Source organism: Chlorocebus sabaeus, chromosome 23 (genome assembly GCF_047675955.1).
Source record: "Chlorocebus sabaeus isolate Y175 chromosome 23, mChlSab1.0.hap1, whole genome shotgun sequence".
NCBI lineage: Eukaryota > Metazoa > Chordata > Mammalia > Primates > Cercopithecidae > Chlorocebus > Chlorocebus sabaeus.
Window position 1 is genome coordinate 46,995,324 of NC_132926.1, and position 21,676 is coordinate 47,016,999.

General features: G+C 52.8%; 1 long non-coding RNA gene across 11 annotated transcripts in view; it reads right to left on the minus strand.

Annotated features, from left to right (window-relative positions):
• Positions 1-21,676, minus strand: part of LOC103244569 (uncharacterized) — a 316,604-nt gene that overhangs the window by 280,690 nt on the left and 14,238 nt on the right. For 9 of the 11 annotated variants that reach the window (XR_012090848.1, XR_012090853.1, XR_012090845.1 and 6 more), the window contains one exon: positions 18,817-18,908. The exons of the other annotated variants lie outside the window; for them this stretch is intronic. This is a non-coding gene — a long non-coding RNA (uncharacterized lncRNA). The remainder of the gene's footprint in view (positions 1-18,816; positions 18,909-21,676) is intronic. 11 annotated transcript variants of the gene reach the window in all.

Here is a 21,676-nt window from a genome sequence, read left to right on the forward strand (position 1 = left end):
CTTGATCTCTGCTCCCAGCTCTCATGGGGCAGTGAGACCCTAAGAACCCAGGGTCAGCAGCCGGTCAGTGTGAGGGTGGAGGAGGCTCGCTCAAAGCCTCTCAGAGACTCCCATGTCCATGCCTAGGGTCAGCCACACCCACACCCACAGAAGACTAGGCCTGTCCCAATCAATGCCAAGTCACTTATTTAACCCCCAGGTAGGAATTCTTCTCTAGAAGTCCATTTTAAAGAGGAAATACAGACATACTGATTTGCAGCCTCAGAGCACAAGTTCCATGAACCAAGAATGGTTCAAATGCATACACACACAGTCCCATTCTGTATTCAAGAGACCCGGCTGCCTTGCATCCAGTGCTCTGGCTTAACACATCAGTGGAAAACACACAAACCCCATTTGCATCCCTGAAAATGAACGACACGCACTTAAGTTACATATTTGACATGATCTCAGATGAGCAAACAGTACAACATGCCCTGTTATGGTACTCTTAAAATGTATGCTTCAGTGAGCCTAGATTGCATCACTGCACTCCAGCATGGGCACCACAGCAAGACTCTGTCTCTCAAAAAAAAAAAAAAAAAGCTTTAAATTATCAGAAGATATTGATCTTTGCTATTTGTGTACATAAACAAATACAGGCACATTTATACATACATGACTAAGGCAGAAATCCCAGCTAATGTTCACATTAGGCCACTGATGCCAATACTACTCAAAGAGCCTGGGAAGTGTTGAAGAAAAACCCACAACACGATCCTCACTAAATCAGCACCCTGAAAAATCAGCAGGATCGCTTCCGCAACCTCCCAGGCAACAGAACTGGGAGGTCTACTCAGGGAGCACAGGTCCTTTTGCTTTCTCCAAAGAGGGTTTTCCAGGAAAGCCTGGGCCCTAGCCACAAATCCAGGATCAGTTTCTCATTCCAACAGGAAATATTTCAAGCAAACCCAGTTATTATTGAGGTTTTTTCCTATTTATCCACCATTTCTCTGAGCCAGATACTGTTTCAGGAGCTGGGGAAGCAGCAATGAACAGAGCAGATGCATCCTCACCTCAAGGAGCTGACTGTCTACTAAGTCATTTTACTTTTGCTGATTTGTTTCTTAATCAAGGTAGCAATATCCTTTTCACTTCACGCTTGTGTTGAGTCTCATTTTTCTCAAATATTTAAACCTTGGCTTCAATTGAGATATCTATTAAAAGAGCCACAGGATCATGTGGTTGGGTCCACGCTGAGTAAAGAAACCTGTGAATTATAATGCTGGGTCCTATTTTCTGTCTCTGGGTTCCTCCAGACAGATCAGACGTCAAAGTTCAGCATACCTGAATTCCCTCCCATCCAGCTGTGGGAAACCTTCGAGCATCAGACCACCTGCCAGGAATCCAGAGAGACCTTCAAACATCCAGCAAGTCTTGAGATGTTTCTAAGGATGCCCTGCAGAAAGTCAAACATTAGAAGTGTTTCTTGGAAAAACACATCACCAGATAAAGATAATTGATTTTGAGGGATCTAATCGTGGGTTCCAGATTATTCCCCAAAAGGGAAATAAGGAGGAAGGGCCATGCTTTCCGGGGCATGAATCTCCAGCAAGGCTCTGATCTGGCAGAGCCCAGGGGAGACACCAAATGAGGGGCAGCTCTGCACAGCTCGAGGACACAGCTCAGCCAGCTCGACGTGGCCAGGGACAGGCCACACAGCCCTGTCACCAGTGACAAAAGAAGAGAACAGAGTGGACAACTTCCCCTCTCTGGCTTTGGCCGTAAGTCTTCCTGCTGAGCCCCTCACCCAGCCTGACTTCTGAGAGAACACCCCACTCATCTGAGAAAGGCCAGCACTGCTCCCCCAGCAAATCAGGGGGAGAGGGAGCTTTCCCAGGCTTTTAATCATTCTCTGATTCAGCGCCCAAAAACCCAGGGACAGGAAGCCCAGTAGAGTTTGCTCAGAACTGAGATAATATATTTTCTAACCAGAAAACACATCTCAGCTAGTTACCACCTCATTCATCTTTCCAGAGTGGTTATAATTACAGTATTCATTTCATAATTGCTGCCTATTTGCAAATACAAAATCCCTGAATCTTAAAATAAATTACAGTTCTCTTTTCTATTTAACAGCCATTGTGCTGCTAGTTTACAAAGAGGAGGCGATACCTCCAATTATTATTTTAATAACAAGCCTAAGGTGAACAAGACTTGAGTTTTCAGAAGACGACGTGACTTATTAGCACAAAAAAGAATTACTGAAAATAATTTTATTGAACAGCTCAGTTATGGATTTCTCAATTCTAGGCTCAAGGGCCAATGACAGCAACCTTTGATCTGCCCTTTTTCTGGCTTGCTGCTGACCTTGGCACAAATGATGAGGCGGTCCAAGCTCACTGTGGTCAGTGTGCCTCTCCCTGCCACCCGGGGCATCTGGTATTACTGACTTAACCCAGTGACTCTAATTCTTTAACGCCGATCTATAAAGGGCTCTGGAGGAAAGTGTGTGTAGTATGGGGTGTTATTTTGTGTCTAGGGGCTGTGGGGAAACACATGGTGAGCTGGGCCTTGGATGTTGGCACTAAGGCAGGCAGAGGACAGACATGCAGCTGAGGCCAGGGCCGCGGGACCCAGCCAGGCAGAAAGGCAGCAGCAAGTAACAGGTTTAAACCTTACTTTCGACGTGCTTTTTGCCTGTGAGTGAGGCCAGCAGCTGACACAGCTGTCAGAGCCCAAACGAGAATGTTCGGAACGACTCCGTGCTGCTATGCAGAGAGGAGGGACTGACGGAGTCACTCCCAGCCCGCAAGATGTTTGAGCCAGGTGTGCCCAACAAAAGGCCATACCACCGTGCTACCACCTACAGAGCCCGTGTTTGCTGACAACGGGAGGGGCCTCCCAGCCAACGAGGAGCTCACTCCAGGCTGCAGGGAAAACAAAGCCTCGCCTTCTGAGACAGGCACCTCCTTTCCCGTAGGGGGCTGCCTGGAAGTCTCCAGCCCCCGATCCCTGCAGGTGTTCCCAGACAGCACTGCTCTCAGACCAAGGTGAACTCAGGGCCCCATCTGAGGGGCAGCATCACCTCCAGGAGGCCAGAGACAGGATCATGGGTTTATCCCACAGTGGTCCTCCCTCTGCCTCACACCCCCAGACTGCTGTCCCTGCCTGCCAAGGCCACCTCTGACAGCCATCAACCCAAACACCTCTTTGCAGGGGTTCCTGGTGTGAGATTTAGGGATGTCACTGCCAGGAAATCAAAAACTCCTGGATGTCGTTCACAGGGAATGAGCACTTTCTATGTCCCAGGCTCCAAGCCAAAAGCCAGTGACACATAGAAGGACAAACTGGTCCAAGTCCCTGCCTTCAAAGAGCTTGTGGTCTAATGTGGTCTGGAGACCCCCGCTGTTCCTACCAGTCACATGCCCTTAGCCAAGCCCCTCACCCTCTAGCCTTGGCCCTCATGCGAAGAGGGAGAGAAAAAGACAAAATGACTACATCCCATACTCCCGAGCACCCCGGAGATGCAGTCTGGCCTAGCATTAAGAGCAGCCCCGACAGACTGCCCGAGTTCGACAGTTTATGCCTGTGTCCTGCATGTCAGATGGCAATAAGAAGAGTAGCCGCCTCGCAGGGCTGATACGAGAAGTAAATAAGTAAACATCTGCCAAATGCTGTGCACGGTGCCTGGCACAGGCTGAGTGCCTATTGTCATCATTATCATTGTCACTCATTATTATCATATGACATGCTGGGGACATGACAGTAAGGACAAGACAGTCCTTGTCTCTGAGGGAGGTGGAACTGCCTGTTTGCCTATTTTGCACAGTGTGATAATTGCTTCCTTGAGACCCCCCGCCCCCCTGCAAACCCCAGGCTTGTGGGGATCAGAGAAAGGCCCCGGAGGAGAGACATCCTGGTGCAAGCAGTTGAAGGCCAAGTAGGTATTAGGCAGGCCAGGCAGAAGGAACCACATGTGCAAAGGTACAGAGGCCAGAGGGACAGGGTAGGCTGGCAAGAATGTGTGAGGTGCGGTGCTCTTGCTGGGCCACTGTGAGGATGAAAAGGGTCTGCCCATCAAAGGCCGCTGAGAACTTAGCCACTCTGCAAGAGCAGGGATTGTCCGCTATTTGTTTTTCATTCAACTCCAAAATAAGTATGTGAAATAAGCATTTACTGAGGCCCCACAGTAGCCCTGGACTGGGTCCTGTGGGGCAGATGGCCAGAAAAAGACCTCGTGCCTGGCTCAGTGAGGCCAGGGTTCCCACGTACACCACAGATCCCAGACAGAGCCTGCCTGCTTCAGCAGAGGTGCTCACCCATGCGGGACCCAGAACTCATGCGGCTCTCTGCTGGGGCCCGCCCCGTGTCTGTGGCAGCTCTTCTCTGAGACACACACAGCAGCCCACTGTGTGACTGACAGGTCATAGGGCCTCCCCACAACACCACCAATGCCTGTCATCTGGCATGGGGACAGCTCACCGGCCATTTCATAGGCAGGGATACCTTCTGCACATTGTAGGGTCCAACTGCTCCTTGTTGAATTGAGGTTGGGGGCTCATGGTTGTAAAGCAGAGTTAGTCTCCACTCTCACGGCTTTCTCGGAGTCCGGCTGCACCTGATATTGCTGGAGGCAGGCAGCCGGGGGATGGGGAAGGAAAGCTGGGCCTGGTGGTCAGGTGGATTGCAGAGCAGAGAGAACTCTGCTTGGGCTTCCCTCACTGGAGCCACAACACCCATCCTGGCCAATGTGGCCAGAGTCTGCCCCTGCACACTCCCTCTGTGGCTCTGGGTAACCAAGGTCCGCAAGTGAGGATGCTGGTCAGCCCTTCCTGGTGGAGGCTGGAGAAGGTCTGGCAGCAGACAGCCCCCTTCCCAATCTGGGACCATCACCTCCTCGCTGTGTGATATGAGACACGTCACCCTCTCCACGCCTGTTTCCTCACCTATAAATAGGTTTCCTAATAGTCCCTACCTCAAGATGTAGACTGATGATTAAAATAACACACATCAAGGGCCCAGGAGAGCCTGGCACAGTCTGGCTCTCAGTAATGTGAGCTATCATTTACCCCACCACTTTTCTGGAGAGGAAATGCCAATGGCAAAGCTGTTATTGGCACTTCCACGCAGCATTTCCTAGCTTCCTCCACTCCAGGCACACTCGGGAGCCAAATAACCCTGAATACCTCCTGTTTCCTGGGGACAACTCTGAGAAAAAGAAAAAAAATATATTCAAAATGTGGTGGATACTGTTTCTGAAGAAACGAGTCATGCAAACCATCCCCTCAAATCTATTCTAAATCTAAGGCAAGTAAAACGGCAGGCGACGTGTAGTACAATGCACATGGGGACAAACATACTCACTAGGAACCAAAGTCAAGGCCCCCAGAGCTGCTCTTGTTGCATGGTATGCTCACAGCACTGGGGCCCTGTGCATGTGACGAACGTGGGGGGCACACCCGCGCCCCTCTGTAGAGCCGGGAATCCACACTTCATTACTGTAATGCACTACAACCGGGGATTGGACGTAATGGGCTGTTCGTCCGTGACATGCTATTGATGGCGAGTCTCATGTGCAACCTCTGTATCTGCCTCTGGGGAACAACAGAGTACCCTCCACAGTCCAAAGACCAGGAGCAGAGGCAGGACCACAAAGCCCCAAACAGAGAGACTCGGCAGGTGTGTTTGACAGCAAGAGCTTCCCAGAACTTCTGGGAAGCACACCACAGCCAACAGAGGGAGTCCACCTCCCAGAATGCACTTCCTCACACCTACCGTAGAGCCCTGGTGGGAGCTCTGTTCCCCATTCTGCCCTTTTTTCTTCTCCATAGGTTGCTGCAGCCCATCTCAGAAGCCAGCCCAACTTGACAGTGCTTGGGAGGATTCAGACATCTCCCCCAGTGATGACCCGGTCACAACAGAGCTATCATTGAGGCCACCTCCAGCAGGTGGGCAATGTCCCCTTGTAGCACAGCCAGCACAGAGCCTGAGAGCAGGCACAACTCAGCACTACCAACCAGGGCCCACAGAACCACCACAGAGCCCCACACCTTGTAATTAGTCCATGGGCCCAGGCTGGGGACAATGGCCTGGAAAAGCCAACAAATAAGATACGTGCATTAAAACCAGGTCTCTGTGCCAAGCATGCGACTTAATTACATATCCCGCGTACTCTCTTCCTTCATGAACTCTCACCCCAACCAGTGACGACACAAAGGAGGGATTAAAGACTGCCTGCCGGGGCCAGGGAGGCTAAGTCTGCATCTTCAAAGCAGAGAGGCTCTGCAAACAACACACAGAGCCAAGAGGCCCTCTGCAGCCCCGACAAGAGACAAAGGAGGTGGGCAGGTATTCAGCAGTCATGACCTGTGTGAAATTCTGACTCTCCGTCCATAATACCTTGCAACAATGGTGGCCTTCCAGCAAAGCGAAGAAGCCCAGCCAGCTCTGGCAACGCTCTTGTCCCACGCAGGCCTTCTCTGCATGGCGGGCATGGCCCCAGAAGGTGGCTACCACAGCTCACACTGTCGTTCTCTCCACAACCAGGGCCACATCATCTGGGGAGAGTAAGCCACTGGCTTTGGCCTGGAAATCTCCACTCTGCAGGGCCACAGCTTCACTCCAGCATCCTCTAGGATGAGGGTGCAAAGCCTTGTCCTAGCAACAGCAATGGGGAACTGGACTGTTGGAGAAGAAAATGTGGTCACTCTCTCCACTGGACAGGGGGTTAAGCCACAGGAAGCTCCCTCTATAAAGCTGAGGTCCCAGTGCCCAGCATGGCCATTTCCCCTGACAGCCTGAGCAGGGCGAGCAAAGTACACAACACAATGAGGCTGGCTCTCATCCTAAGCTGATCCCCTGGACCCCCAGCCCCCTCGGGAGGACCATGGCCCTCCCAAACCACATCTGGAAAAACCTGTGGTCAGCTCCTAAAGAGGTTAAGCAGCAAGCCTCAGAGAGACCCAGCTACCTCTCCTGGGGCCCTCTGCCGAGGTGTGCTGGCTCCAGGCAGAGGAGTTGGGCAAAGGCTGTTGTTACTACGGACTGGGTGTTCCATTTGGGCAATTTCATCCCAATGCTCTATAATGCCCCTTAATCTCAGCCCACGTGTCTAGAGGGAAAGACAGAGATCCCAGCCTTCAAGGATCTGGCTTGGTTTGCTGACAGCAATAGAAGCACAGTTTTGTTGTTGTTGTCGTCGTCGTAATTGTTTGTTTGTTTTTTGTTTTGTTTTGTTTTGTTTTTTTGAGATGAAATCTTGCACTTGTCCCCCAGGCTGGAGTGCAATGGCACGATCTCAGCTCACAGTAACATCCGCCTCCCGGGTTCAAGTCATTCTCCTGCCTCAGCCTCCTGAGTAGCTGGGATTACAGGCGCCTGCCACCACGCCTGGCTAATTTTTGTATTTTTAGTAGAGACAGGGTTTCACCATGTTGGCCAGGCTGATCTCGAACTCCTGACCTCAGGTGATTTGCCCGCCTCAGCCTCCCAGTGTGGTGGGATTGCAGGTGTGAGCCACCGTGCCTGGCCAGAAGCACAGTTTTTTATACCAAGGTGGATGGCTCCAAAGGCATGTGCTGGCAGAAGGGAAAGAGCTCAGAGGGCCAGAAGAGCCAAAGAAGGGCCTGCCAAAGGGAAGGCTCTTCCAGCCTGGCCCCCGCCCTGCCATTAAGAAGCAGACCAGGCCAGGAGGACAGAAAGATATAGAGTAAGTCAGACGTCCTGCCCTTCCCTGCCCTGCAGCCCCTAAAACACGCTGGGCCTGCACACCTGCCAGCCTCAAGGATGGGCAGCAGCAGGGCCTGGACTGCAAATTTGAGCAAGAGGCTTCTGGACTAATGGCAGGGCCCCTGAAGAAAGAAGGGAGAACCTCCACATTGAGGGGGCTTAGACCCCTCAGCCCCTGAGCCCTAACGGAGGCTCTCACCCATGCCGCCTTTAATGTGCCCGCCAAATCCAGCAGCCTTGAGGCCCTCTCTGCATTCCCAGGCCTGCTGAGGTCCCAGAACTGCACCTGTGCTGTCTGTCATGGTGGTCGGGGCCTGGTGGGCACCCCCATCAGATCCCCCAAGCTGTGGTGGGCACACCAAGCCCAAGAGGCAGAGACTTACCAGGGCCACACAGCTTGTGCTTCTCACTGCTCCAAACACCAGCATCCACACTGCTGGCCATGCTGGCAGGGAGGGGAACTCTTTGGGCTGGCAACCTGTTGCCTGTGGTCCAGGCCACTTGGAGAGCCAAGGCAGCCCCAGAACTAAAAGGAATGCACTCCATCCACTGGAGACTGTGGCAAACCATTATTCCTGCCACTGTGATGTTAGTGATCAAATAAACTCCTCAGCATCTCTGTTTCCTCATCTGTGACATGGTCCCTCTGTCACCACCACCTCTAAGGAAGGAAAAGGCAATGCAGTAGAGCACCCTGATCAAAACACACATTTTGACTTTCACTCTGGGGTTCCTTTTTATTAACAGCAGGCTAAATCTGTGACTAAAATTAAGTACCAACATTTAGGAATGATTTACCATCTCATAGATTTATAGCAGATTTAAAGAGATTTCTGTAACAACATCCCTTTCACGGTTGGCTTTCCAAGGCACTTTCTTCAGGAAAGCAAAGCAAAGAAGAGACTGAGCACCGAAGGAGGAGGGTTGGGAAGGCCTGGTCATGCTGGGGAGGAGGGGTCAGGGAGGCCTGGCCACGCCAGGGAGGAGGGGTTGGGGAGGTCTGGCCACGCTGGGCAGGACAGAGCACTGGGAGCAGCCCTGACGCTGCACTGCCAGCACACAGCAGCCTCCACCCCACCTGGAGGTGGGCAGGGTGGTCCAGTGGTGAGACCGCCCTGGCTTCCTCCATTCCCACCACTTCCCTGCTAGGCCTCCCTAGCAGCAGCAGGCCCATCTCTAAGATGGGAGTCACACTGGCACCCCTCCTGGGGTTGGTGTATGGAAAGCACAGAGCCTAGCGCATGCCCAGGCCAGTGGATGCTGGCTTTCACATCAGCCTTCCCACACCAGCACCCCCACTGCTCCACTGAAGGGCCTGTGCTGAGGCTGCCGGTCTGCATGGGGTGGCCACAGGCAAGATGGCACTCTGCAGCCGTCCCCCACCTTGCCCATAAGGGATGAAGATGCTGCCTCCACACTTTGCCACTCCATTCCCAGTCCTCCCCAGTCCCCAGTTGGTTTCCCTCGAGAGTCAGGATGAGCAGAAGCAGGAAAGGCAAAGAAAGCAGGGGTGAGACCAGTCATGTATGAGAGTCTCTTAGAATCATCCAACTCCAAATGGTAGCAGTTTAGGGGTCTGGGGGATGCCAACAGGATGGGCCAAAGCCTGTGGGAGAAGGACCCAGAGTCCTAAGGCAGGCGGATCATCCTAGGTTGGAGCAGCTTCATAACAATCAAGTGAGATGGGATTTCACAAAGGAGGAATCAGGCACAGAAAGAGTGAGGCATCTGCCCAAGGTCACACAGCTAAGTGGTAGAGGCGGGACTGGAACCCGGGCAGTCTGACCCCAGAGCCCTTGCTCCAAATCACTGCTCTGCAATGTCTTTCCACCCCACCCTTCCTTCCCACCTGCTTGGCCACACCTCAGACTGCCCAGCAAGGGCCAGGAGGTGCCAGGAGAGCAGCTCCAGCCTCTGCCCTTCCTCCCTGCTGCTGGTTTGCAGACCTCCGCAGCCCAACCTAAGACCCAGGCCCAGTGGCAGCCCACTCCCACACACTGCCACCTGGGAGAGCGGGCAGGCTCAGCCTAGGAGGAGCGGCTCGTTCACCGGCTGATAAAGGGGTTAATTAAATACCCAGCCCATGCCCCCTGCCATGACTGGGACACTCTGCCACCTCACTGCCCTGCTGCCAGCCAACAGGCTCAGAGGAATGCCACACAGAATTCGGCAGCGGGCAGAGCAGGGCGAAATCCCTCTTTATAGAGTTATTTTTGCTGTGGAATTTTCACTGGCCTGTAAAATATTTTTATATTTATTACACGTTTAACGGGAGCTCCTAGAACCAACAGGGTGTAAATAATGAAAACTAGGGCAGTAAAGGCCCCAATAAACCTTGCACCAGCCCTTTGATGCTCCCTGTGAGCTCCAATTTCTCCTTCCTCCCCAGACCCCAACCCTTTGCCCCGGAGCAAGCCCAGAAGGCCAGCGGACCTTCAGGAAGCCCATCTTTGGCTCACAGAAAATAGACTCACTCTGTTGGCAGCTGGGGCTGCGCTCCTGGCAGACCCCACTGAATGTGCTGACTGAGGAAAGGCCTACTGTGTGCTCAGCCAATGCCAATGCTCATGGGAGTTGGGCCAGGAGACTCCAGTGAGGGCCTCCACCTCCCCCATATTCCCAGGTCCCAACACCAGTCCCAAGAGCACAGACATGCATGGAATGGTCACATTCCTATGCCCTCAGGGCCTCACTGGAGAACAAGAAGTCCTAGGAGAAAGCGCTCCATCCATAAATACCAACCTCCACACCTCTGCAGCACCCCAGCTCAGTGTGTCTGCATCCTAGTGCTGCATCCTATAGGCACAGAAGGCTCCCATCTGCACCCTGCTCCCCATGGCCCCTCATACGATCCACAGGAAAAATCCAGGAGGACTCAGGCCCTTAGATCCTGTCCCAGGCAGGAACACAGAGACACAGGAAGGGTAGAGACCTACCCAGAGGACAGGTGCCAGTCAGTGGCAGAGCCAAGGCTAGCCTCAGAGCTAGAGACTCTTCAGTAAGGGTAAGAGATCTCGCCCGAGCCCCTCCTCAGGTAGGAATCATCTCTCCACATGTCAACAGCAGCTACCCTACCTCTGCCTGCCAAAATCCCCAATGACCAGGGGTCCGTCCCCAACAACCCAACCCCCTCCATTCTGGGTCATCCAACAGTCAGCAGCCGAGCCCAAACCTTCTTACCCAAAGCCGAGCCCAGCTGCTCCCACCTCTTCACACGTGTCCTTCCCATACCTGAACCCAGGTAAGCAACCCCTCCCAGACCATCCCCAGCTCTGGAAGCACACTCCCCCAACCTGCGCCCCACCCCAACATGACGAGGTGCCCAATCCTCACAGCACCAGGCTGCCTGTGCCTCTCATAATGGGGACCCAGCCTCAGGAGAGCACCCAGTCCCCTAGACCAACCAAGACATTGAATGTCTGTTTGTATCTGGAGGTGGTCTTCACTGGTGTTTTTTAAGCACTCATAGCATGTGACCAGTTGACCCCAACTTCGTAGCCAAAATCCTGGCTGTTGAGTCTGGTGTGTCCTACTAGACTCCAGGGAAATGATTCCTGACTCAATGCAAGACTCTGCACCTGTGCTGAGCAAAGCGCCCTCAGGGGCGGTGGGCACCCTGCAACCTCCTCCTGGGCACCCATGCAGTCAGGGCTGCCCTTCCCTTCAGAGCAGAAGCCTCTGCACATCTGCAAGGCTACAAGAGGGGGCTGTCCTTCCCAGATGCTCAGGAGCAATGCCAGCCACACCCCATACGAATCACATCCCATGTCTACCCCACCAACAGAGGTTGAGCACAACCCCAGGAGCGCACAATCCCTGTGGGGCTGCAGACAAATGTGGGGGTGAAGGGTGCGAACTCCGGCGGCTCCTCAGACACGAGTCAGGCTGGAGCAGCTCCTCTCTGGGGACAGATCAAGCAGCAGCTCCTGCCTGCAGCTGCTGCACCACCAGGAGATTCTTGTCTCTCAACCCCCGATAATTATAGTCCCTGGTGCTCAGTTAACACCCGTGTCATTGCAGGGTGTTGGAACAAGCAGAGTCTGAGTGAAGAAAATTAAACAACAGCATTTGACAAGTGGCCCATCCCCTGTGGCACCGCCCTGAGCCAGGCAAAGGGGACAGTCTAGGCCTTGCTGGCCCACCCAGGAGGAGCCAGCTCCAAAAGGCAGGAGGCAGGAGGCTCTTGGTAAATAGGGGCCACACCCACTTGGAGACCCAGGAGTGGAGAGAAGGGGAGCTACAGGGCCCTGGAAAAGCGGCTGTGGAAGACAGTCCTCTCACAGGGAGGCTGCACAGGCCCCATGGCCTCTGCACTCAAGAGGGGCCACCTCTCAAGGACCTCTGCACATCTGCTCCCCAAGTCTCACTCACCCAGAGAGCAGACAGAGTCAGATTCAGGGGCACGGTAAGGTGCCCTCTAGGAGCTGCCTGGGGCTCTTCATGGCTCAGTAGGTGGGGAAAACTCAGCCTCACTGGATAGAAAGTAGCACCTATGCGACTACTACTCCAGTCCCTCCCAGACCTCTTGAGGAAGCAGGCTAGGAAGAGATGGGGTCGGTCACGAGGGCTGTGCTGGGGCACTTCCCAAGCCTTTGCTGTGTCAGCCCAGTAGCATTCCCATCTGGTCTCCAGCCTGGGAACTGCAGCCCAAGACGTGGTGCTGAGCCCCCAGGTGCAGGAGTCACCCAGGAGACTCCCACTGAGCCACCAAGTCCCCAGAGGGCTTTGACATCAAGCAATCAACCTCCATTCCCTGTCCACTGAAAGCTCCTGGGTTCCGCAGTCAATGAACAAACAGTAATGCATGTCAGCTGCATTGGAGCAACTTGTAGCAGACTGACGATGTGCAGAACCACACACACCCCCAGCCCTTGACCCCGCCTACCAGACCTGGTGCTAGAGTCGGCCAGCTACACAGTCCTGCTCCTCATGGTCTTTCTCCACGGGATCAAGCTCAGGCCTCACACCAAGGACCAGCGACACTGATGCCCAAGACACGCCACCAGCAGCGCCAACCATTTGCACCCACTCTAACAGTTGCTGTAACCTCCCATTTTCATAACTGAGAAAACTGAGGGGCTCAGAGAGACGAAGTGACTTGTCTGAAGGAGCAGAGCCAGGATCTCAGTCCAAATCCAACTATCCAAATCCCAGAGGACATCTGAGGACAGTCCAGGCTCTTTCTAAAGGACAGCTCAAGGGCACCTCCCCAGGCAACCCTCCCCAAGCCCTGCGTTCCCAGCACAAGCGCCAGCTTCCGGCTTGCCCTCCCTGTGTCCCAAGCTGCAGCTAGGAGGAGGGGGTGTGGCTCCCCCCAAATTCCAGCCAAAGAGAGGCGCAGAGCAGACTTCAGCTTCCCGGCACCCACCATGAGACAGAACACATGTTTTTTGTGTTCCCTCCCTCCTCGAGCTCCCAAACATGCTGGAGATATTATTATTATTTATTATTTGCTGAGTGCTGACAGCGTGCTGAGCATCAGGCCCAGGAGCCCAGGCCCTGCCAACACAGCTTGCAGTCAGACACCCAGCACAACACAGCCCCCGGCCACCCAGATACACACGCAGCTGCTGGGGCTGGCTGCCGGGGCCCCCAGCTCAGAGAGCCTCCTCTCCTGTCCTCAGACTCCACAGCCATGCCCCTCGGCCTCTCCCCATCCCAGGAGGAAGATGTCTTTAGTCCCAGGCAGCCAGATGCTCCAAGGCAGGGCCTCTGACCCCAGAAGGGGTTCCGGAGGATTCATTTGGAGCTGGGCTGGAAGATGCAGGAAAAGCCCCTGCCACCAAGGCCTACTCAGCCCAGCCCATGCTCACGCCTGCCGGGCCACTGCAGCAGATCCCATGAAAAACCAAGACGGCCATGTCACCAGCCCGTCCTCTCCTGAACACCCAGCTCACTCTCGCCTTCCTCCTCTGGAGAGAGGACCAGAGGCCAGAGTCAGCTCCAGCATGGAGATACCCTGCTCTGTCCTGGGAGGCAGGGCCAGGACTAGGGTGAGCAAGTGAAACTCAAAAGCTAAGGGAGCCAAAAAACTCAGGAATCAAGATAAACAATATTTCCACACAGTATTTGTAAAAATCAAAATTAATGCAAAAATCCATGATGAATAAAACACCAAAATGTTAAATAAAGACAGGATCAGTAGTACTGGTGTTTCCTTCACCTCAGGCTCCAGGGTGGCTTCCATGGCACTGCTGGGAAGGCCACTCAGTCCAGGGCACTCCCCCAGCCCGTCCTCTGCATTGGAGGGGTCTCTGCAACCCCATAGCAGTGTCATGGGTCAACACCCCAGACCTCCTGACTGAGGGCTCCTAGAGAAGGTCAGCACCCACCCTGAGGGTCCTTCCTGGAGAAGAAGGTACACAGAAGTCAGTGGGAGCCTGCCAGCATCTGGGGGTGGCACAGGGAGGAAACGTACCCTGGGGTACCTGTGCTTCTTAGTTGCTCAGCTCCAGCTCCTCACTCAGAAATGGGTCCTGGCCAGGTGTGGTGGCTCACGCCTGTAATCCCAACACTTCGGGAAGCTGAGGTGGGTGGATCACTTGAGGTCAGGAGTTTGAGACCAACCTGGCCAACATAGTGAAACCCCTGTCTCTACTAAAAATACAAAAAACTAGCTGGGTGTGGTGGCAGGTACCTATAATCCCAGCTACTGAGGAGGCTGAGGTAGGAGAATCACTTGAACCCCGGAGGCAGAGGTTGCAGTGAGCCGAGATCATGCCACTGTACTCCAGCCTGGGTGACAGAGCAAGACTCTGTGGGAAGGGAGGGGAGGGGAGGGGGGGGAGGGGAGGGGAGGGAAGGGGAAGGAAGGGGAGGGAAGGGGAGGGAAGGGGAGGGAAGGAGAAGGGAGGGAAAGGAAAGGAAAGGAGAGGAGAGGAGAGGAGAGGAGAGGAGAGGAGAGGAGAGGAGAGGAAAGGAAAGGAAAGGAAAGGAAAGGAAAGGAAAGGAAAGGAAAGGAAAGGAAAGGAAAGGAAAGGAAAGGAAAAGAAAGAAGGGGTCCCCTGCCTGGGTCCCCAGAAGCCATGGTCTCCCCTGGGGATACTCAGTGTGCCCCACATCATCGCAGCTCCCTCCCCCACCAGGACTGCAGCCCCGAGCTGAGGCATGCTGCTCAGAAAGCCTGAGAAGGACCCCTGCCCCGGGGGCTGGGGCAGGTCGAGGAGGGGCAGGTCTCACAGTCAAGGTGTCCCCACCAGAAGTGACCCACGAAGAAGGGTCCTCCACACCCAGTTCTAGCTAGGGCGCGTGGTTTCTGTAGGTTTGAGTCTTGGGGGACTACCTACCTTCGAAGCCAAATAAGAGTCACATGCTTCTTTGTCCCTGGCTGCCAAGATTCCTGGGCAGAAGGCTTCCCACCCACCCCAAGCAAAGATGTCCATGACCCACTCCCCAGAACCTGCAATGATGTATCTTACATAGCAAAAGGGGTCTTTGCAGACGTGATTAAGTTTGGGAGTCTTGAGATGGGGAAATTATGATGCATTACCCGGGAGGGTCCAATGTAATCACATGGGTCCCTAAAAGTGGAGAGTATTCCCCAGCTCTGGTCAGAGGGAGAAGAAACGATGGAAGGGGGTGTACGAGAAATGCAGTGTGGCTGGCTTTGAAGATGGAGGAGGAGGTCACAAGCCAGGGAATGCAAGCAGCCTCTAGAAGCTAGAAAGGTCAAGAAAACAGATTCTTTCCTAGAGTCTCCAGATGGAACACAGCCTGACCGAGGCCTTGATCTTAACCCAGGGAGACCATGTCCAGCTTTTGACTTACAGAATTGTAAGATAATAAATGCATGTTGACTTAAAGTCCCTTAGTGTGCGGTAATGTGCTTCAGAGGCAATAGAAAACTAACACTGCCCCAGAGACTTCAGCCATCCTGCCCTCCCCTTCCCCAGGCTGCTTCATGGAAGGGCCTGCTCTTGGATGTTGCTTAAGGAGCTCAGCTCTGTGACTGACACAGCCCGCTTTCTAAGTATGGGCCAAGAGTCCATGCTGAGACCAGCACAAGCCCACAGGTAGCCCTGGCCCCCACCTCTTCCACAGGGGCCCCTGGGCGGGCCCACTCTCCATAGCACAGCCTGCTCCCATTAGCTGCTCAGTCTCCCACTCTGGCCCCAGGCTGGTCCAGACCCATTCATCCATCTGTTTGGATGACACAGCCTTCCTTTACTCCACAGCCCCTCTCAGACCACTCTGTTGAGTGCATCATCCTGCAACAGCAATGTTGACTTCTCACTGCCCTGCTGCTGCTGTTCTGAAAGATGCAAGGCTTTTTTGCTAGCCCCCCAATGCCATGATGTCCAAACTGTACTCCCAGAACCTTGGGGCCACTGGGGACTTGGGGAGGTGGTTTGAAGGGCAAGTGAATGGGGGTCAGGAACACCCAGCCAGCTGTTCTGCTGTGTACAGACAAACGTTCACTTCAGCAAAGGGGTCTCCAGATAAGTGAAACCTGTGAATACCCTGGCATGAAGGGAGAAGTCACAAACCAGTGGCAAAACTCAGCAGAGAGTGCCGTCCCCATGCAGTATCAGTAGTTTTGTGTCTATTGGTGCGATTGCTGGACTGATGTCTGTCTCCCTCTATAGGCTGTGAGCTCCCACAGGGTGGGACTATGTCAGTTTTGTCCCCACCTTGAAATCCGAGAATTAAACATGATGACTGGCACCTTAGAATGAATACATGCATGAATGAATGAGTAAATGAATTAGTGAATACCACACACACACACACACAAACACACCACACACAGAGACTACAGCCCAAATCACTTCCCCAGCCTCTCAGCATACTGTCTCCAGGACACAGCCCATCTGAGAGCTGCACTTTCTGGGACTCCCTCAACACGCTCTATCGGAAGTGCTGTGGGAAAATGTGGAGTAGAAAGGCTTTTCACACATCTCCACTCTGCTCAGACCCAGCCCAGCTTAGAGCTGGACCTATCCGAGGTGCTAGCAACATCGACCCAACCTCAGTCATCAGGGCCAATGATGGGCCCATCAGGGGCTCCCTGGGGTCCGTAAGTCCCTCCTTGGCTTCCTCTGCACTCACTGCTACCTGCATCCTCATACAACCCCCAGGTTCAGCCAAGAGTAGGGGATCTGAGTGTACTTGCACAAGTGTGGGCATAAGTGTTTGCAACAGAAAGGTCAAGTATCCCCCAGGAACCAACACTCACCAGCAGCATCCTGGGCAGTGGGTCCCCATGAGCTGGGAGAGGCTGGTCCTTCTGAGAATGCTAGGAAGGCTGCTGTGGGGGAGGACGACAAGAGCCCTCGGGTGTTGGGGAGGCCACGTGTAGCTTGTCTAAGCGTCTGAGGCCCACCCTGAGCCTCGCATACTTCCGTTCAATAGACATCAAACACCTACTATGCACAGGCACTCTCGCCCCCCCACCTGGCAGATGCCCGTGCACAAAGGCGCCAGCTCACTGCAGCAACTGCTCCCCAAAAAAATTCCCTGGGCCAGGAAGCTGCGTCCCACACCCTAACAACCAGACAACTCAAGCCTTCACGTGTGTGTGCATCTTCGTACACCAGCAAGAGGCGGTGAGGACCTGGGAGATACCATCAGGAAGACAATCAGGTCTGTGTAGTGCAGTGATTCACAGCCTGAGACATCCCTCCCGAGGCTACTGCCGAATTATCAGCCCCACCATCTTCAATTACGAGGCTTGTCACTCATCTCCAACCATCAGAAGGAAGTGAGTGAGGAGATTAATGTCTTTTTAAAAACTGCTTTCATCCCTTAAAAGGATTCCTGCACACATGCCATTTGCATTTCTAAGAGGAGAGGCAGAAGAGGCACTCAGAGACTCAGCTGCTCCCCTGGCCCCTCAGCCATCTTTGATCACCCGTGTCTCTCCCGAGGCCCTCCCAGAGCTGTGAGGCCAGGCCGGGAAAGCTTTCCGCTGGAGCCTGGGTGGGCCGGACATCCACGCCTGCTTCCCTGGGCTGCCCTCAACAGAAAGAGGACAACTGAGCCACAAGTCCAGCAATGCCACAGCAGCGCCCAGGCATTTCTCTCAGGGAGTCTGTCATGGGTTGAACTGTGTCCCCAAAAAGACATGTTGAAGTCTGAACCTCAGAATGTGAACTTATTTGAAAATAGGGTCATTGCAGATATAACTTGTTAAGATGAGGTCATCCCGGGGTAAGGTGAGCCCTTCGTCCAATATGACTGGTGTCCTTGTGAGAAAAGGGAAATTTGGACACAGACACAAGGAGGATGCCACATGATGGAGGCACGGACTGGCATGATGCGTCCACAAGCCAAGGAAAGCCAAGAGTTGCTGGCCATTGCCAGAAGCCAGGAGAGAGGGATGGAACAATGTCCCCGCAGAGCCCCCAGAAAAGAGCCAGCCCTGATTTTGGACTTCTAGCCTCCAGGAAGTGAGAGAATACATTTCTGTTGTTTTAAGCACCCGGTTTTTAGTACTTTGTTATGGTAGCCCCAGCAAACAAATACTGAGCTCATGGTCATCCTCATCTCCTTCATCTTAAGGCATCTCTACTCTGGCCCCAGTAGGGAAGCAGACACTGAAAACTAAGCACAGATAAGGTCCATGATGGGTCTCAGAAACAGACAGGCCCCTCTCCTCCTGAAGTGCTCTCAACTACTCAGTCAGCTCATTAAACAGTCACTGCCCCCAGCTTCGACCTCCTCCATAGCATTAAAGATGTTCTCCAGACACTGCACAACAGAGCCTGGACAGACAGAAGGTGGGGGAAGACGTGGGGTCCTTAGAAACGCCTCAGGCCACCCCAGAGCTTGGGATAAATGCAGGCAGGGGTGGGCACCACCTGGGATCTGTGCCAGACCTGCAATGTAGGATTAAAATAATGTGAAAGCCATGCCAGCTGACAAGATCATGCTCCACTGAGGCAGGGACCACTACACCCTCAGTGCCTGGGCAGTAAGTGCATCATAACTGCAAGTAAAATAAATGCACATTGTGGAGAGGCAAAGGAGAGGGGACTCCCATCCCCTGCATGGCAGGCAGTGGGGGTAAGAGAAGGAGATGTAAAAATATACCTGAGTATGTCATTAGGATAGATTCAGGAAAGCCCTTCCCCCGAGGGCATCCCCGACCACCCCCACACCATGTACCTGTGCAAGGTTGCCAACAACCATCAGCACCAGGACCCACCAGGTTACGGGGGTGCCCTTCACTTTCCAGGGGCCAAATATCACTGCTGTGCCTGGTAGGAAAGAAGAAATATTGCGCAAGTTTGAGAGCCTGGCTGCAGAGGTTCAAATCCCAGTTCATCTGCTTACTGGTTGCATGAGCCTGAACAAGTGACTTAACTTGCCTGTGCCTCAGTTTCCTCATCTGTAACATGAGGGGCTAGCCACACCAATCTCTTGGGTCGAGGAGGACTAGATGCATTAATGCATGGAAAGCACCTGGTGCAGTGTCTGGCACACAGTACGTGCTTGGTAAGTGTAAACTGACACTATTTGCTATCATTATCCCATGTCCTTACAACTCCAGGGAGTAGATCCTTTCACTTGCTTTGTCGGCATTCACTAATGACTCTTCTCCGTATGACAACACCCAACAGCTATTTAGAGAAAATTATGCCTTGTGCCAGGAGCACACAGGAAAGTTACCAAGGCCCAGTGGGAAAAGCAGACAAAACACTCCAAGAATATGAGATATAAAACATCATCATCAGTCGAGATAGGATGACCTAGGAGGTCATGCTGATGAGGGCATGACAGACCAAAAGAAATTTGGGTCTTGAGAGTTGAATAGGAGTTTATCTGGTGAGTCTTGCGCAGTCCCATAATAGGTATTCCATCAATAAACAGTGACTAAACTGAGGTAGAGTCACAAAAGAAAATTTCAGCCTAAGAGAAATGAGAATGTATGGTGTGTCCAAGAATAGAGAAGGGATAGGCTAGGGTTTAGCTAGAGTAGGGAGCATGTGAGCAAAAAAGCAGGAAAATAGGTTGAGGTCAAGTGACGCAAAGATCTTGAATGCCACACTCAGGGGTCTTGGCTTCATTCACAGCCTCTACAGAGCCAAGACGGGGGTGAAGGTGAGGGTGACAAATAAGAGCTGGGCTTAGAAAGGTGGCTTGACTTGCAAAGCAAGTGACACAAAGCTGAAGGCAGGAGCCCAGGGAGGAGGCCAGAGCATTCCCATCTTCTCTCACCGACCGAGCCCTGCTCTCCATTTGCCCTTGAACCATCTTCCTGGTAGAGATGTTCTCAAGCTCACACCCCTGAAGACCTCACACTCCAGCTATTCTGGCAAAGGACACAGTGCCCACAGCTGCCTACTATCAGAAGATGCCCTCAGCCAAGGCCTTTCAGGGAAACGTTCATGTCTCCATGCAAGTCCCCAGTTGACAAATGGAATTTGGCTCAGAGACAAGTTAAAGCCATAAATTGGGAACCCTGGTAGCAGGGTGACTTCTGGAATTCCAGCAAAATGACACTCAGCATTTAAAGCATGTAGGCCTTTCCTCTCCCTCACTCCCCAAAGGCACCCCCTTCCAGTCTGCTCAATCCAAGGATCCCGGCTAGTGGATTTCTTTCCAAATGCAGGCTGTGATGTTCTGTGTCATGGACACTGAAGAATCCCCCCACGGCTCTGTGACTTACCCAGCCGGGTCCCAAGCTGTGCTCTGACCTCACCAGCCTGGCAGAGAGGTTGCCGATGCTGCCAATACCACCCTGACCGTCTGCCTGGCAGCTGGGGCCACACTTAGGCAGCTGCCCCAGCATGCACTAAAATTAGGTGGCCCATTAGACCCAGGACATGGTGATCACAGGCACGTTGCCAGCACTGGCTCAGAGGATCATTCCTCCCAGCCCAGGACTCAAGCCAGGGCAGAACAAGAGTAGCCCAGCATCTCCTCTTAGGCCCAGGGAAACTGAGGTCTGGAGAAGAGCAGGGACCACCAAAGAAGTGTAAATTTTGATTTTTGTTTATTTATTCAATAATATTTTCTGAGGCTGAAAAGTAATATATACCTCTAGCAGAAACTGAAAATATATTCCATGAAGAGGTCAGGGAATTGAACAATCAGAATCCCACTGTCTGAGCTAACTCACTTACATTCTGCTGTGTTTCCCTCCTTTGTAGAGTGTTTTATACAACAGAAAACTTTAGAGACAATTTATAAAATATTTCTTTCCCCTACTTGTGTCATTTTGGCAAATCATAAAACATTCTTTATACACACTGAGTCAGTTTACAGTATTCCATTTTATTGAGATGCCATAATTAATGTAATAAAAATGTCCTACTGTTGAACATTTAACTTGTTCCTTTTTTTGCTATTATAAATAACACTGCAGTGAACATCCAGGTGCATGAATCTTCGTCCCCATCTATGATGATTTCCTCAGGATGGATTCTAGCCAATGGAATGAATGGGTCACCAAAAGAAGCATATTGTAAGGCCCTGATACAGATTGCCTGCTGCTCTCCAAAAAGCCAAACCACAGGCTAGCTTTTGATAGCAACCTCAAACACCTCTGCCTGCACTGGGCGTGGCTCCTTACAGCCACAGTTTGCTTGTTCGTGGGATAATTTCTCTCCCAAGGAATCCGGTGTCTATAAAGCCTGCCTGTCTAACACTGCAACCACATGAATCTCTTCAGTGCAAGTCTGCCCCGTGGTTCCTTTCCCTAAACTAGCCACAGCATCCAAGAGATACAGGTAGGAATCAAGTCCCAGGCCTCAGGGACTCAGAGGTGCTGCTTCTCCAGTGTATGTGGGGCTTAAATTAGGGGTCAATGTGAAACCCATGATTACATCCTTTGAATAGCCCCATGGACCTCTCCTACCTCTCCACCTTTCCCCCAGTTCACCCTGCTGTACACACACCCAGGAAATGATCCCCTTGAGGGGTGCTATCCCTCCCCAGCAAGGTTAACTGATGACCCAAATTATGACACCAGACCTAAGCCAGCAACCCATAAAGCAACTTGGCCAAGAATCGAATTGCCTTT